The following is a 19,204-nucleotide window of genomic DNA, read 5'->3' on the forward strand; positions in this document are numbered from 1 at the left end:
ACTATAGACATGAACACGACACTACACGGTGAGGTGTCGCTAACCCGCCAAACAAATTTCCAACAGGTAAAACTTTCACTCACTCGCATATTTTGCCTATCTATACCAGGTTCAAACTCTTCATAAACACGTAAACAACAAACAGAAGCCACATGCGAACATCGTCATCGAACGGCCACGGCCGTACTCTCGTTTGGCTAATCGAATGAGACAGCTCAACGGACTAGCAAGGGTTGCCTGCTGTGTTAGCCGCACGCTATACTTCCTGCTTCAAAATGTAAATTTACCACCATAAAGCATGCTTCCGTACGTTTTACTACCACACCCGCAAAACATACATTTCCGCTTCCGGGCGTTCAGTTCCGGTTTGCATCGTGTGGCAACTGCAGCTCGAACGCCTCTACCAGAAGACGACAAAAGGCTGGAGGCAAAAGAACGTTATGGTCCGAGCTAGAGGACTACCTTCACCTTCCACGAGGCATGAGGCATGGAAACCTGATTGTGCACTGATTTACCCGAGTAGGAAACATGACAAGGGCATTACATCTCAACGGTCCCGCTAGAGGAACCTGTCAGATGCAGCCTGCAGCTTACACTTATTGTCCACCTTCCTAGGGCAATGGGGCTTCGTTGTTTTGTTTGGTGAACAAACCCAGTCAAAACGGGAAATCATAAAAACGCTCTCTATACTACTTTGCCATCAGAACACTTTTTTCCACCAGATGGCGCTCTTTAAGCCGTTTCCGTTTCGAGTTTTGGTTAGTAACCGAGAAAGAGCGAAAGAGAAAGGCAAAGAAGCTTTCAAACGACTTGCAAACGTTCCCGACAGGAAAGGACGGGTTCTCCCGGTCAACGGAATCATTTGGGTCCAACGTCAACTCACGGTGAACTTGTCGGCTTATGACGCGGTCGTTTTGCTTGTGCTCCAATCGAAAGGCTGTAAAATGTTTACGTCCACCATGGTGTAGCTGCCGTGTCCGGTGTCAAACTTTCTTGTGCAATTTTCGCTACAACGAAACAGCGCAAAAAATGGCATAGAAACATCTACACGGGCCGGTACTGGAAGTTTGGCTCTCGTACTACACTTTATACCTTGTTGCAAGCAAATGACCTGTGATAGAAATGTCACCGCACCGCATGGGCCCGACTGGCCGCGATCGAACTTTCTTGTTTGTTTCGCTCCGTTCAAGACTTTCATCGACGATAAACAGAACGATAGTGTCAACGGCCGGGCGACAAGCTGATTAAGCATTTATGCTAATTAATTAGTTTCACCTTAACTCTTGTTTACTGCTAATACGGAAAGTGTGTTCGTGGTGCAGGTGACCCTCGCTAGTAGTTGGCAAGTAAGAACGCACCACACTGAGAAAAAGTTAAATTATTACACTTGAAGCAAGAGAAATAAAAAATGGCCCACCATCAACTAATAAGCTCTTGCCCGGCGGAACAATTTTACGACCTACAGGTCGGTTAGCTATAATCACATCCGCGACTCTCCAGCGAACTTTCCTACGTATGCACGGAAGCACCCATTAATTCCAATTATTTACAACTCAACCGAACAGCATAATGTTCGGACTGATGTAAGCCTGCGTCGGTTGTAAGCGGTTCTGTAGTAGCAATCAACCGTCAGTGTGTTCCACTAAGCTACAAGCACAATTTCATACGATTACGCTTTGATTGGAACCGTTTGATATTAGCATCAAGCCTTTGATTTTTTCCTCCATTTTGCTTTGTCTATCCATGTTTTTCTCTTGTTCGTTCGTTCGTTTGTAACGTTCAGCTATTTGCCGTTTAATTTATCTCATCAATAAACGTTCGCAACATTTTTCTCCTTTTGCTCGCTGGAATAAAATTGTACTCGTAGCATTCAATTGAGTCTATTTTTTCGTAGCTTACCTGTTTTTTTGTGGAGTGTTTCAATTTTACCGCTCCTAAATAGCACCCTGCGTTGAGTGAGTAATTTACAACTGCAAATGAAAAAAAAATATAATGTAAGAATTAGGTCAGCAGTTTTAGTTTTCTTTTTTTTAATAGTTTAAAGCAAGCTTTTGACAAAAAGTGTGTGATATAAAAAATTTGACTAAATGGTCTATGTTATTTACTAAAAAATTTTTTGAACCAGACAAACATTATTTTTGATATATAAAATAATAAAAATTCAATCTTTATTTTATATTATTGCATTATGCATAAATTAATGAATTTAAAATAATATAATTTTAAACTAAACTAAATTACAGATTTTAGGTCGCATCGAGGATGGTTTCAATGCCGAGGGTTTATATTGCAAATAATACGAATAAATGGCGTGGTAAAGAACGTTTCCTATAAAAGATATTTTAAATGATGTTTTCCCTTTTTTTCTCTTTCCCTATGAAACTGTCAAATTTGGCTTGATTATCCTTTATTTTATTAATTTAATTTTATTTTATTTTTATTTTTTAGTTTTCCTGATTTGACGTTCTTTTATTCGTACAATTTAAATCAATTTTGAAACCTCAAAATGTTTTCCTAGTAAAGAATAAATTTCTTAAAGGTTACGTAGCACTTAAACAATGCTCATTGTTTCAAACAGTCTAGATTAATTTGTTTTTGTTGTTTGTGTTTAAGCCATTAATTCAAAATAAAATATGGAAGGAAAAGTTTTTTTTTATTTAAATATAAAAAAATAAAAAACAATATAATAAACAAAATGATTGACAATGTAGAAAGTTTCGAACCACGTTTCACATTGTAAACGTTGATTGAATTAAAACTATTTGCAACAAAACAATAACAAATCGTATCAAGCGGGATAACAAGAGACACAGACTAGTTCTTTTACTGTTTTAGGTTTTAGTGCAATAAAAGTTCTTTAATAAAAGTAAGACAAAATTCCCGACTTTTCAACATGTCAATCATTACATTGTTATTCTACAGTTCATGAAATAAAATTCAACCAAACAATCGTCAATCTACCATTTCAAACACTAAGAGATTCACAATACAATGAGTAACATACAACCCTTTCTCCCTATCAAAACCGTGTCTAAACAGCTTACAATGATTTTCTACCCATTTGAATGCATTCTTCGCAAATCGTTGTAAACGATCGTTTCCACATTCCAACGATGAATAGGCAATATCTAAGCATCAATGTATGAAATTATTTCCGCACAAAATGGAACCCAATTCGATCGTTTTTCACGCTTGTTTTTCTACCTTTTTTGTGTTCCCTTTTCAATCTATTTTGTCTCTCTCTACACGTTTCGCACAAAAATAAAGCTAAAAGCAAAACTTCACGTCAAAGTATTTCAACCAATCAGTGAGAATTCTTTCATTTTCGACCCATAAAGGCTATTCAATTACGCACCGTTACACTGTTGCTTTTTTGCTATAAGTTCGATTGATAGTGGCGAAAAAAAAGCCCCCACCCTCTAGGGACGGTTTGGTGATGAATGAGAAAATTGGATGCATAAAGAGCTGCCACGCTAAAGCCAATACAATAGCCCTTGTCAATCGAGTTTTTTTTTGTTCACAGTGCAATCAATTGCTCCACTATGGTGGCCGGATGGCGAACGCTATCATCAAGTTTTGCGCTCGGAGCTAATAGTACAATGGTTTGTAAATCATCCCATTTGTTACATGCCGAATAGCCGATTTCAATATTAATATCATCGATCTAGGTACGAATGGCGAACGCGTACATCCGCCCTCCCCAGTTCACCAGCCGAAAACCAAACGTCAATAAATGATGATCGAAATAATCCTGCCACGAATGGGCCAAATTTCGAATTCGGTGACCGCTTTTCCGAAGCCAACGCTACATCCGGAGAGCATTTTCACTGCATTAAACATCACTGTGTGGTCCGAATGGTGGTAGCGTCCGGTTGCAAGATAAATCTCGACCCTCTACCCGTAACGTCAACACTGTACGATTGGGAAAATGCACTGTCGGTGTGTTGAAAGCAAGCAAAGGCCACGATTCTATTTGTGCTGCATTTCAAACAGTCAAACCGTTCCACAAACACACTTTCGGCGGTACAAAATGGGGGGGTGTGCCTATGATGATTGTATTTTCATTTGTTGTTTGCCCATTAAACAGTAAGCACGGAATGATTTTGGAACGCAAAACTTCGCACAGCACCTCCTAAAAGGTACACGCGCGTAATGGATCATTTAACGCACCAATACAACAAATGTCTTCTAAACCCCCGAAGCGTTCGTAGCATTATTTAGCACCCGCTTTGTGTCACCAGGTGTCGATTTGGATGGTACGGTGAAATTTATTATTCACTCCAACCCAGCAGTAAATTTAAAACCAATAAAGGTTTTGCGTCAACACTAGCGAACATGCCTCTGATGGCCATAAAATTGGTGTACCAATAATAAACGATTAATGGGATGGTTTATCAATTTTTTAAGCAACCCGTAATGGTAGTGTTACTTTCTTGTGAAATTTTAAAGTTGAATAAATTTTAAATTTCTTAATTTTTATCAGAACACAAATGAAAGTTTTTGAAGACAAACATTTAACACTCTTTCCATTTTCACTTTTTGAGAGGATGAAAATGTATCCTTCGCACAGCAATAAACTCGCCACGCCACGTGGCACGATTGCTAAATGGTAGCTCAATTTACTCTCTGCTTAATTTATGACGCTCTCGAACAACACCACAGAAGCAGCCACAGAAACGCAATGCACTGCTACCTGGGCAGGAAAAAGGTGGTCTCATTTTTCATTGATGCGAACCAACGAGCGAAAACGGGCACTTCGGTATTCATTTTAACTCTTATTTATATTCATTGTTTCTGTGCGCGGTTCGGTTCCGTGCCCGATACAAAAACCGTGCCCAGCCTTTTGACCATTGAGTAGTTGCTTCCGAAATAAACGCTCAAGTTATCTCGAACCTATTTCCTCGTTGGCAAACCAAAAACCATGACAAATACCACAGCGAATGCGTTACCCTATCAACAAAACCCCGTACCAGGTGGTGCTTGAATACCAATGCCCGGAACTGCCCGTGAGTGGGATGATAAAAATGCTTCAAAATTTTAGCCGCCTCCTAATGTGAACGAAATGGAAGCGCCAGATTGGGCGCATTATTTTTCACTCACTTGCCAGCCTTCATCTGGCTGCTGGCTGGGGGAGAAATAAGGAAACTTGATTCCTTCCGTTATCATTTCACCTCGCACACTCGCCTATAGTGCACTCCCACTCCTCAGAAATGGAATGAAAATTTAAAATGAAAAACTCAAGGGAAGAGTGAAATTTGATTTTCTTTCCATACACCCTTCCCCCCGCCCTGCTGGAAAGAGATACTTCGACAATAAACTGCACCACTGGTCTAAGGGGTCGGGTCTGTGCTGAAAGATATTATGGTCCTCTTCATCCTGTTTTGCCTGCTACGCCAACTACGCCCAGCCACCCAGGGTTTCACGGTGGCCCTGTTTATTGTAACCTTTATCTTTTGCTTCAATTTTATTTTTATCGACGTGAGCAAAACGTTCTGTGGAAACGGCTCCACTTCATAGCGGCTTTTCTAGCCACCCGTAAGAGAACTAGGGAAATTCAAGAGGAAAACAAATAATACAGATCGAATAGTATAGCCTGCACGACATTTTCATTGAATTTTGCAATGCTTTGAATATGATTTTAATGGGTTTTTTCCCTTCGCCGCTGTAATAGCCGGTTCGGTTCCGTTTAAAAAAAAAATAACCTCAAACATTCACCAGTGCTTTATAGCATGGCGACGAAATTGAATTCCTTGCGCCATTTTGCTCATTTTACACAGCCCCCAAAATAAATGCCAGCTCCAATTAGGGGACAGATTATTTCCCATCCATGAGCGAGCGGGCAGGCAGCGGGCATTCGCATGCTCATTTCAATGAATGCGTTTAGTCGGAAATCTGTTCAAATTTTGCAAACATTGTTACGGTCGTAAAAGTGAACGACCCGCCAGTCCAATGATGAAAATTTCGGAAATTGTCTTGAAGCACCAGGCGCCTCCATTTGACCGTACGACTGAACCCGAAAGCTACCAGGCGTCTCCATGCGATTTTTTTGGGCGAGTACACCCCGCACGCTTCCCGTACAATAATTGCTACCGAAATAGAGCCGTCAAGGCAACGCGTCATTGTGCTTTGTACCATTTTCATGCCGTCAGCAGTGCGAGCTTTTGTGTACTCGAGTCCGAACCAATCAATTGCTGTCGGTTTTGTTGATCATCAACATTCCGCGCAAGCTGACACGTGGTGTTGCTGATTCAATTGAACGCACTTGAAACAACAGTACAGTTCGAAACTATAAAGTAAAATACAAAGTATGAAACAACGCAAGAAACTTGATATGCTCTTCTATTTGTCCACCATTTGACAGCTTCATTTCTCATGAGATCAAATTATTCATCAGACAAACTAGACTGTGCGGAACAAAAACTATTCCCAAACTTTAGATTTATAACGACAAATTACTTATTCAACGATCCGTTCGCACGCTGGTATAGTGGGATGGTTCGTATGCTTCCTTCAATATTTACCCAATTTTAAACGTTCTCGATTAAAACAAACCTTCCTGTTGCTGGATGGCTGGAGATGTTGCTCGACTCGCCCTTCGAATACTCAACATCGAGTGAAATTTCACGCCCGAACTAGTGGCGTCCGTGATAAAACAACGCGGTACAACAATACAACTCAAAATTGTTCACTCCATCACTGAAAAGGCGGGTCACTCGAATGCCTAGAAGGGTACTACTCTACCACTGCTCTACGGATAGCGACACGAACACGAACGGTGAGTGGGCAACGAACGCAACGGGAAAACAATAAATAAAATGAACGACTTGCACTGGTCCCGTTGACCTGTCGGTCGGTTCAAGGGGTGGTTAAATATTTTCCGTGTCAAGAGCGAACCCCTTTTTTCGCGTGAAAGCATACATTCAGGGGCCCGCAAACTGCTCGTTTGCTCACTGAACCACCAAAAACGAACAACGCACACACCCAAGCATACAGGACAGCGAGCTGTTCGGGAAATGGATGTTCATGCAAAAAGAATTAAAAACACACAAACACAATCACTCTCCAGAAGTGATGCTTGTGGCATCCCGCAAAGCACTTCAGCAGGACAGTGTCGGAACACGAGTTCCCATGTGTGTGGGCCCCGTTATGCACGTAAATGAAATACTACAAAAGACTTCCAAAAATAAATACTAACCAACGGTTCTTCTTCAAAGTTGCACGATGTTGTTTGTCTCGCTCGCTTTATGATGTACTTCGTCTGCTTGTGTATAAAAAAAAAAAATACACGCACACAGACAAAACGCCTCATTAAAACAGTATTAATGGTTATATGTTAGGTTTGCGGCTCGATGCTTTTAAGTAAAAAGAAGCACAAGGGAAAGATGAAAAAGAAATTCTTCATACAAACAAACACATTCAAATGAAGTGGTTTCGTTTGTAGTTGATTCTTTCGTTTTTTTTTTGTTTTGCTTCGAGAATCATATCAAACCGAGATGCATGTATTTAATTAGCAGATAAACAACAGCAAATAACATTATCGTGCGCCTTCATGCACGACGAGACGAAATTTGCAAGATCAAAGATGGATAATGTTTTGCCAGACAGATGATGCCTTGCTAAGCAAACAGCTTGGACTGGTTCGTAGGAGATTATCACATTTATTTTTCACATAACCAATGTTTACTTGTCGATCAAAGTTTCTGCAATCATTTTGCAAAATAGCGAAATGAAAGATAATTCGCATCAAACTTTACGTACGTATGTACTTAAGGGTTGCACAGAGAAAAAAATGCTTCAAGAAGGATTAAAGAAGATTAAAGTTTTCATTTCATATGTAGACAAATTAAATCGGATTTTAAAACCAGTCGCTTGAAACTGTTACCAGGTCATCTACGCTAGCAAGCATTTTCGCTTGGACTTGCTTTTTAAACGTTGTTTTCCCTTCTCCTTACACTGTACTGTACAGTAACACACTCTAATGTGTGTTTTTGTTATTTTTTGTGCGTACTCCATTTTCCCAGAAAAAAAACCCCAAAACCAAAACTGTGAACCGAATGTGTGTTTGTGTGCGTTATTTATCGCCCTTAACGCGCTGTCTAAGCCAGCCTCTGGCCGGACAAAACCACAAAACCCGACATAGGAAAACCCCAAAGCCAGCGTGTATGTGTACAACAGCTATACACAACATACCTACACACATACACATACACACGCAACATTTGCCGCAAGGCTAAAATCCAACCTAACATTCCATGTCCGTGTACATAGCTCACCAAATATGTGTGTTTCAATATTTGTGAAAGATTGCCTATGTGTGCGGGTTTAACCTAGAAAAGAAATTTGCACCATTAGATTCAACACGGAGCAGTTTTTTTTTTGCTTCTGTTTTGCTCTTTCTTCCCTCTTCCTCACGCAACACGGTACCGAAAATGGTGAAACCGTAAGGTTTTGAGTTCTTTTTTCCCCCCCATCTGGTTCGAATTTTCCAGCCCTCGATGCAATTCGGGTCGGTGCGACCCGACGGTGTTAGGCTCTGGTTTGCTGTTCCACCCGATAAAACAAACCATACACAAACGTTTGTACAAGTCGTTTCCAACTTGCCGCAAAACTGTATCCGTACCGTTGCGCCGGGTTTTACGGCAAATCTCTGATGCTGCTCATTCGATGACTCCACTCGTTAACCTTTTTCGCCGAACTTTGGCACCGATGCGTCCGTCCGGTGACTAGTGTGAAATCTTTCCGCATTTGCTTTCCCGAAGGAATGCAACCAGCTGAACTCTCGTGCAATAAAAATGCACTGCGACAAGCCAAATCTACTTGCCAAAAATACTACACCGGTTCGGTACACTCCATCGGAGTGCTAGTACTTGAAACACAGCTTTCCAAGGACCAGTAGGACCTCGGGAGAAAAAAAACGACACACACACATCTTCTCAAATCGGCAATACAAAACCACCGCAAGTCGCGCACAAAGTTCGCATCATCCGGGAAAGCAAGGAAGGAAGGAAAAAAAAGTTAATTAAATTCTGCACTCTCTCGAAACAACTCCGGAACTTCAGTTCGGTACGCAAACGGCCGTATTTGGATCCGTTCCAAAAGTGCTAATCCAGATAATTGAAATTAAAAATTAACCGGAGTACGTAAAAAAAACCCATTCTACACGAATCGTTCATTTGCCAATGTTTTGTGTCCATGTTCGTTTTTTTTCTGATGCTTCTGATGTTTGTGTCCCGTTTAACTGTCTGCTCAACAGTGACTTCACACCCGTGAACCCGTTAAAAACAATTAGTTGTTTTTCTGCAAAAAAAATAAGTAGACTTCAATAATTAAAGTTGAACGTTCTGAAACAATTACAATGCCCATATAATGGGAATCCTCATATTCTAGCTTACTACTAGGTTAATGGATCAATTTAAATTTAAGCACCCAAAAATACTAACATTCCTTCCATCATCAGCTTCACTCTATTCGCTCGTCCCCGTGCCCAGCTAATGCTTCAGGCATTTATCAATTCTTTACGTAGCTCCTGCCAGCTGGGCCATGAAATTACTCTTGCGCTGGTTCGTGAAAAACGGAAGCCTAATGAACCGACGGCAGGACGAAAGTCTGCCTAACCTCAACAGCGCCCAAACCTGATGTACTCAGGGGGTGGTGCTGGTGGTGTGGTGAGATTTGCTCAAGATTGTCGCGTGACTTTCCACTTTTCCGTGTGGCTGGCCTGGAGCGTAATTACAGGCACTAATTAAGCCCATGATAGATGTCGATTCGAGATGGTTGCCACCTCGATGGGGCAAGCCCCTAACCATTCTAGCCAGCTGATGCCAGCTGTTGCAAGGCGGCCGAGTCGTTCGTGGGATGGTTACAAGATTAAAGGTGTAATTATGAATCATCCTCAGTCTGGTGGATAGTACAGCTGGCGCAGGGAAAGCTAGCGTTTCGGGGGCTTATCGCCGCCTTTTGTCTCGTGTCCTCAAGATGGCCGATTTTGGGATGTCATCAACGTGCGGTCCACGACCTCTCCCTCACGTGTCTGGGAGTTAACGATCTGGAAAAATGACAATACGACAGTACAGGTGTGTGTGTGTCGCATAACCTGAGACGCTTTGTCGAGAAATGTTTAACGTAGATAGCGCACTTACGAGAAGCTGTTCATCACCTCGTGAACTAGAGCTGTCCGGCATCGGGTACCAGCAATGAGTTAATAAGACTACTTCTCTACTATCATCCTCATTATCATCATTATCATCATTAGAAGGTGTAAGGGTAAGTTTAGACAAATATATCCCTTTTAGTTTAATTGTTACTTGAAACGTGAAGTCTGAGAATAAGGGAGTTTATCAACAATTCCAGAAATCCTTTACCGTCGTCCATTATGCCATTCTTTTCTTTATTGAAGGAATTAAAGAACTTCAAATTTGAAGCACATTACATAAATGCGTAGTCATCAAATTCTCAAAAGGTTCATATACTTTTGTTTAATCAATGCGATTAATCTTAGCATCACAAACCACAAACCCTCTTACATCTGACATGTTCTTGGAACTAACAATCAAACCGAATTATAATAAACAAAAAACATCCAATTGGAAATAATCCTCCCATCCCTGACTATTTGAACCGAGGATTAACAAATATCCAGGATATTGATGTAACTAATCAATCTGCAGTCTTAAGCGTTCCTCCGTTTACCGAGCTTAAATGCTAATCCTTTCATTCCACGCTGATAGGAAGATATGTACAGCCATTCTTTTTTTTTCTCAAAATCTAAAATACTGCATTACTCGATCACGCAACACGAAGTAACGCGCCACTTGATGGCATCCTTAATGCGTCCAAAATGTGCTGCTAACATAATGCTACAATTCAAACGGTCCACTTTGCCGGAACATGCTAAACTAACACCTTGCGTCCGTTTCTTAAACCTTGCCATTATGAACTGTTCTTTAATATTTGATCATCTTTAAAAGGACTGAGCAAGAACAACACAAGCACAACGTTTGCTTTTTGCCATGCGGCACAACCGAAAAGGACCTTTTCTGCCTATGTACTTTAAGCAGGTTTATTCATTGTCTTCATTATTCAGAATATGAAACAACAGTGGCCCTTACCGTACACACGCAACGATAGCTACAGGGACCTTCATTCGTCACGAATTTCGTTTCTCCAAGAATGCTCTACTCTCTTCCAGCTCGTCTAAAATAAAAAAAAAACGGAAACATATCCACCACTTCCCGCTCGACGAAACTTTGCGATATGATGAGTATACACACATCAAAAAGTAAGATGCAGCTCGTCTATCTTACGAGGGCCGCAGCGTTGTGCCTGCAGAGGCTGCGGCAGTGCCCCGGGTATGAGGCAGTGTGACTGGTGAGCCGTTTTAAATCAAATACTATTGTTGACAAGGCTTTAACACAACGAAAACTTTGTGCCTGTGAAGTTGAAACCAGGCCCCAGTCTGCATTCGTGCATCTTCCACGCTCACCGCGCGGTACCTTCGCGGAGTTCCTTCAGCCATTACTCCTTCTCAAGTACCCACTCACACAAAACCATGCCCTTCAGCATCATCTTGATTCGTCTTGTGCAGACGCATTCCCACAGCTACAACCCGCCTGCGTCTGCGGTGACTCGTAAATCTTTGTATGTGTCAGTGCCGGCATCAGCTCAACAGCAATGCTCCAAAGTAACCGCCTGGCTCGCGTGAACCACAAGCCCGCCCTCAGGCCCCCCAAAAGTGTCTTTCATTCTTTGTTATTTCCAGCCATCTTCAGCGCACGGTACACGCAATTGGGGAGCGTTTGGAGGTAAACGTTTTACTAACCTAAAATAACGAACGACAATGGTACGGGTGAGGTCGGTTTGGTTGCAAAACGCCCCGAAAGACCGACGGCAAATCGCTATGAATCATTTTAATTTGAAGATATCTTTTGTGTCCTGGCAAACTACCAACCATCAGACCATTAGCTACAAGCGAACCGGCCTTTGTCCGAAGCCTTTACCCGTGTACTTTATGTTCGTAGCTGTCTGCGGCAGGTAAGAGTGAAATTTTTGGTACAAAAACGTACGATGGCCAACGACCACCGTGCATGTATTTTTGGTGATGTTTGATGGAGGTGGGGAGGGCCGATGTCCTCCGTGCTCCAGTTTTTGCTCCGTCCCCATGAACAGCATTGCTGATGAAGAATGACTGCAGTTCATACTTCACACCCACGTGCTCTCTCTCTCTCTCTCTCTCTCTCTCTCTATCCTTCTCATCGAGAAGTGTCGAACAAAATTTTGATCTACCATTGTGTAAAACACAAGAAAATAAGACACCCGCATGGTTGAGAATTTTGAAAACTTTTACTTATCGTAGACGGGCACGAATGAGAACCTTCAGCGACGAAAACTGTTAGGCAAAAGTTTCTATGCCTGACATGGCCATATCTCACCGACCTAGTGCACCCCTCCCCGCCCTCTAATGATGCACCACCATGGGCGAGGTTTCGTACTGATGAAACACATCTGGTACCGATGTCACGAAAACTCGTGACGAATTACCCTCAGCCACCGCTAGGCCACAAGGATGTTTTAATTAAAGGATGTTCTTCAAACAAAAGCCTCCATTACAGGCTACAAAAAAAAACAAAAAAAAACCTGTTCCATGATGAGGGCCATTGAGTGTCTTTCTCTGCATGCGAATGTTTCTTTAATGCGAACTTAACACAGAAGACAGATGCACTTGTAGCAAAGGAAGGTTGGGTTTAAATTGAAATCCTCCATTGCATTATCACTTTAAACCACGCGAAACTAGCTATATCTGTGGAAGGATTTTAATGAACGTTGTTATGCCTACCGTACATCTTCTATTGAAATGAGCCAAAACCACAACCATCATTAGGAGAATGATAAATTGTTTTCACAATTTCACGCGAAATGTGTGAGATGTGTTGCGTGATGGTCGATGATTAATTACTCTTCGCATTGATCATTCCACTGTTCGAAACCGATACGCCATACGCTATGTCGGTTAACTTTTGTATCACATCATTTCCCATAATGTAATGGAGCACTGTTTAATTTTTGTATATTGTCATCACAAGATCCTGTCCCACTTGTTTTCCATTTCTTGATTTAATTTCATTTCTGCTGTCTCTCGGTATTACTTTCAATTTAAAATTGTTTTTCGAAAACGCTCCGCAATTCTTTACGCAGAAAAACATTTGTCGTTTTTGTTCACCAAATAAAAGTAAACAAAAAAAAAACATTTAGAGAATGTGCATTTCCCAGTATTTATGGACAGCAATAAATTTGCAATTTCCTCACGCGTGTCACCACCACTCAAAGTACCATCCCGTCTTCCCGCGAATGTTCAGTTTTTATTATAATTTAGCAGCGTTTGAAAGTGATGTTTCTCGTAGCTAATAATCTTCCCACTTCCCACTACACTCTCCAGAACACTCCACTTCAAACGAGCAAAGAAGAAAGGCCGGACTCTGCCAAAAACGTGCGTGGGCTTTACTCCCACGTGCCCAGCTTTCTTCGACCATACGGCGACCGGAGCAACGGAACCATCCGGCTAATTAGATTAATGGAAAATGCTATCAAACCATGGCCACGGTTCCGGCTGAGCGCCATCATCTGTCCAATCTTAATGCCGTCCGCAAAAGTAAGACACCGCGCACGACACACCGATATATGGGGGGGAAGCCCGGAATATATGCTGGGAAAGCTTTCCACGAATCCGCCACGACGCTAATGCTATTCCGGTGTAGTCAGCAAACAAACAGGGCTTTAATTAACTATTTTTCGTCTGTGGATAACAGTTCGTTAGTAAGTAAGATGGTGATGTTCTGTGACACGGTGACACTGGAAACCATCCGGCAAAGTTGCTCCACATCCGTTTGTCACGAGAGAGTCGTCGATAAACATTGTTGGGAGCTGGGGGTTAGAGTATGGTATCAGTTTGTCGAAGAAAAAACGACATTTAGTGATTGATAAACCATCACCGGCAAGTTTGCAAAGAATAGATCGAAGACTCGATCACTTGTATTTCGGGGAGATTGTAGTTTTCCTGTTCCTGTGGAGATAAGTTCCACAATTTCCCAGTAACGCACGCACAACCGAAAACATGCAACGAAGAACGGACGAATTTCAGCTTTGAATTCGTAATTCTTTTTCAATAAAACACGCAGATTCTTGCGAGGTTTCTATCTCCAATGTTTCTCCAATAATATTTCGTATATATGTGTTATACGGCGTAACGTGTTTGGAGCTGCCAGGAGTGACCACTGGAGGTCGCGCTCACGTCGGAATAATTTATGGGTGTCGCAGTGGAATTTTCATTTCCCAAGTTGTTGTTGAGTTTCGTGGTGCCAACTCCATGACAAGCGAAACACACAATCGAGTGCATACGTTACCACATTCTGCTGTCCCACTCCTCTAGGGGCAATTCAGATCTCTGGAGCAGAAAGAGCCACGCGGAATGGTAACTGTGGTGGATGTTTGGAAAAGTTTTTGAAATTGAATTAAACTGACCCGAGACTTAGGAGAAGAGAAGAGACTGTTGGGATATTGGAATGATGTGCCACGTACGCAATCCTACCCACCAAACGGCAACACAATGGATCACACAGCATTACTTATGCATGTGTAGATAAGGGCTGACACAGTACGCACCGGCACACAGTTTTTGTTTCGTTCCAATCTTCACTGTGACTCTCATCTTCATCAAGACCAGAACGAAGGTAGGTCTTTTGCGTGGAACACGCAGCCGGTGGAAGTTATCTCTCTTTTAAGTGCTCACCCAACAAAACACCGGCACTGTGCCGAACAAAAGCCTCCGCTCTAGTTTTAATACGAAACTTCAAAACCCACTTGTAACTACCGCGCACCGAAGCAACAACATGAAATGGCAATTTTCACCAATTTTCACTTTCCACTTTTACAAGTGCGGTAGCATGCGATCATGCCACACCGAACACCTGGACAAGAAGAAGCCTCTTTTCGGATGGCCTCACCCGGAAGGGAGACAGACACAAGCACAGCACAACACAGTGGCAAAACCTGAAAACGATAGGTTGAATTAAATTTAAATAAATTACACTCCTAACCATTGCGTAGGTACTACGCCGTGTCTCCCTCTCTTGTGCGGGGTCGGAATATAGCCTTGTTCGCTATTTTGTTTGTGGTTTACACTGCAAGGGTGGTGACTTTGTCTAAAGTGTGTGCGGTTCGCAAGAGCAACAGTCGAAAGCCTACGACTTTCACTGCTGTCGATCTTCAGGTGGTGCTTCGCGCATTTTGAGAAGGTTAATTTGTTTATGTACCTTTCAGGCACGATTGTCTTCCCTTTTACGTTCGATATGGAAAACGGAGGAAAACGTTGGGTCCGGGGGACATTCCGTTTCGGTGTATTAAGAACGTTCGAAATGATGGATTGTGCGTCAAGCGTACTTGATTTCGAAGAAGCAGAGGCGAGTTTCCATCGGCTCACCGCTAATTATTGTAAACGGATAGTGTACCACCATTTGCGGGCGGAACTCATTATGCGATGGTGTATAACCCCCACGGAAGATCGTAAGACGACAGATGTAAAAGCCCTTTTCGCACCTTAGGCGGAAGACACTCGATACGCGTGGTGCGTATAAAATTAATCATCAATCCACTGCCGAAAGGGATGAATCGATGAGTTCCACGCCTTCACACAGAGGGATTGAATAACATTAATGTACCATTGGCACTGTCGAGATGCCACCTAATTCCATCGAAAAGTGAGTGATTTTCTTTGAAATATTCAAATCACACGCACTTTATTAACTTTATGTCTTACAGGCATACTGGAGAGTGGTTTTTACTGTGGGCAGGAATAAGCACATTTACCGAGTATGATATGATATGATATGATTGAACTCACACTCTTCACGCGATCCTTTCAGCCTTTTAACACATTCATTCAAACTAACGCCATATACCGCCGAAATACAACAAAAAAATGCTTCTGCGTGCCGACCAATTCCATTCCACACGAGCAACGATCTGAGTGGTAAAAATATTTCATCGATGCATAAAACTCAACCCATTCAACCCAGTTCCGATGGGATTGGCAGTGCAAACAAAGGGAAGAAAATAAAAACGAAAAACGGAAAAACATCAATCCTTCGTCACGTTTCGATTGAATTATGAAAGAAGGATGCATACTTCGGAGAAGGTACATCAGTACCATGCCATTCACTTAATTTAGTAGGCCTCCAGTCGAGAAAAATGGTGCAACATGCGGGAAGGACTTTCAATCCCTTTCACCCGTACACGCCCTACCACAACTAACCCCTGCCTTAGTAAAAAAAAGGGTACACACAAGATGGAGGATCCCTTTTTGCTTGCCAGTCGAAATCAAACGGCTAACGCACAATTTACCGAAATGCCCGGAAGTTTCACGTGGGTGTTGTTGGAGCAGCTCTTTGTTCCGATCCCCACCTTTTGCGTCGCTGTTCACTTTCAGCTCGATTAGCTTTTAGCGTTTTACGGTTTAAAAAATCCTTTTCTGCGTATAAGAGGGGTTTTTGCTTTGTGTGTTGGTCAATATCTGCTTCCCCCGGGAAGATCGTCAACCGGGTAAGCAGGTAAAACTCGTTCGAAACCTACCGATTTTTTGAGACCGCCGCTAGTCGCCGATGTTCACCATGGGTAACTGTGCTGAAAATTATTTTCAACCTGATCGAATGGAATTTTTTTTTCGTGCTATCTTATTTCCGATAGCAAGAGATTTTTTCCCCAGCTTCAAACACTGCATGCCAATTTGTTTGATCACGCCTTTTTTCTTTGGTCACAAACTTCTGATAACACTCCTGCTAATGCTACACGTTATTTCACTTCCTTTAAAGCCGTTAAAGCACACTTTCCTACATCCATACGATACGCCATTTTTATGCCACGACTATCACAAACATCTTAAACATCATCATCATCATCACCATTAGCATGAATATTTGATCATTTTCGTCGAACACAACCACATCACTAGCGAATGGCTAGCGGGCGTGCGTTTTGCAACGCCACAACAAGCCGCACACATTTAATCACCGCACGCCAACAACGGGGTGGTAGCACGTTGCGAATGAGTTTACGCCAATCCCTGGACAATCCCCGGCTGATCTGTTACCACACCACGTGAAAACACACACCAGAAGCAGGTTTTATCTGGCCGAGCTAGCTGGCTGGGTTGGTCGGCCTGGTAGAAGCACAACTTTATTTTCAGATGCAACACACTACATAAAAGATCCAGCAACGCGACCAACCGTACTGATGCTGTATCACCGCTTTTCGCACTCTCTCACACACACAAAACAATCACGCACACGAAAATTCGCGATTATCGAGCAACAATGTTCAGGCTACGGCAGTATACCGACCACAAATCCGGATGTGCTACGCGCTTTTCCCGCTCAGCCAGGCGTTTATTTCCCATCCAGCGGAAAAGTGCACCCAGCTGGAAACGCCTCAAGCGCGCCTCAGTGTGGCGTACAGTAAAAGTGCAGCAAAGCTGCCACAACGGTGTATCTTTCCTACGCTTGAGGAAGTTATCAGTTTCCGAATTGATAACGAAGCACGAGGGCACTACTCCGCGAACGTTGAACGTACGTCAAACCGTCAGCACGAACCCACCGATGCCGCCGCCGTCGGCTGAAGCTGAAGTAGAAATCGTTCACTGTTGGCGGTGCCACTTGCAACGGGGCTCACCATTACGCGGGAGTTCAGCTTTTCCGAGGGATTTTTCCAGCAGGAAAAGCCACTCGCTCTCGCTCGTTTGTGAGTGTAGCGTTTATCGCTCCCGAAATCAGCTGGTTCTCTTATCCTGCTGCTAGCTCTTCGCGAGAGCTAAATTGTCCACGTGAGGTTGTGATGACAGGGTTCGTCAGTATGGCAAATTGTACGAGATGAATTGATTAAATGTTGTTTGCCATTCTTGACTTTTGGTAAGTTTTTCTCTTCAATCTACTAAATCCAACCAAAGATCATTTCCCCTGGTGAATTGTATTTTGAAAAAAATCAAGAAGAGCAAAGAAAAATGAATGAAATAAACCATTATGAAACTATATCTAAACATCTAAGAAGTAATTAATATAGAATAAATTAATATAAAAATTAAACAATCAATAGAAAATAATTAAATATTAAACGTATTAAATTAATGGTAAGAATTACATAAATTCAACTGTTTAATTTTACATTTAAACTTGTAAAATAAAAAATTGGAAATCATTGGAAATGGAGCGTCTATTGAAAATGAAGATATTTTTTTAAAAAAATTTTATGAATCACTCAAAAAAAAAATAAAATTTAAACCAAATCACTATTTTTTTTAACGGGTTAATTTTCCTTATTTAGTTTAACGAAGGAAATGTATCCCAACCAATATGAATTGTGTTCTAGGTTAAGTGTCATCATTAAAAAAAATCGTTATACTCATTACTAAATTCATTATTTTAATCATTACTAAAAAAACTGCTATAAAAAAACAGTTTCCGATCAAACTTTATGCTATGTACCCGCTTATGTGCTCCTTCGGGCTACCCTCATACGTAACAATAGACTCCTAAAACTTACTCTTCACGGTTGAACGTACTAATTAGTATCTACAATTTAATCCCTAGTTCTACTTTTTTGCACTTTAACCTTGGAAGTTATTGACTTTTGACATTTCTCTCAACATTCTGACTTAATTAATTAATATTCTGACTATAATTTCACCTTTAGACAAAGTGAATTGAATGTTCATACTCTATTAATATTTAATCTGTTACATTAGTACCACGTTACGTTAGCGTTTCTAAAATTTCTAAGAAAATTCCTTTAACATAAAAAAATACTTTTCTTACACAAACTTTCAATTTCTATTTCTTGTTTTGAGTCATCAAAAAAATATTTTATTAAAGTTCTCTATGCAGTTGAATTATGTACAAAGATCACACTTACATGAATCAAACCCTGCAATTTTATCAATTTCTTAGTCCCACGTTTAAAACGCTCCAACCGCTTTAGATATTCGTGCTCTTTCATAAGCTTGTTCGCTCTTCTCTCACAGCTTTAACAGTAACTCAGTTGAACACTCAGCCCATCGAAACTCCCGCCGCTTGTTGGTTAAATGGCGCTACTGTCAGTAGAAGGACTTTCCATTCCATAGCCAAGCGATATGTTTATTCAGTATAATACAGTATTTCATTTCAAT

The 19,204-nt window shown here is 41.6% G+C and overlaps 1 protein-coding gene across 1 annotated transcript in view; it reads right to left on the reverse strand.

Annotated features, from left to right (window-relative positions):
• The window catches only part of LOC125770140 (neuroligin-4, X-linked-like), a 147,361-nt gene extending 129,694 nt beyond the window's left edge, over positions 1-17,667 (reverse strand). The window contains exons 1-2 of the mRNA XM_049439459.1: positions 16,621-17,667; positions 1,900-1,970 (exon numbers count right to left, since the gene is read on the reverse strand). The gene's annotated coding sequence lies outside the window, so the exon portion shown is untranslated. The remainder of the gene's footprint in view (positions 1-1,899; positions 1,971-16,620) is intronic.
• Positions 17,668-19,204: the final 1,537 nt, after the last annotated feature.

Source organism: Anopheles funestus, chromosome 3RL, assembly GCF_943734845.2.
Source record: "Anopheles funestus chromosome 3RL, idAnoFuneDA-416_04, whole genome shotgun sequence".
NCBI lineage: Eukaryota > Metazoa > Arthropoda > Insecta > Diptera > Culicidae > Anopheles > Anopheles funestus.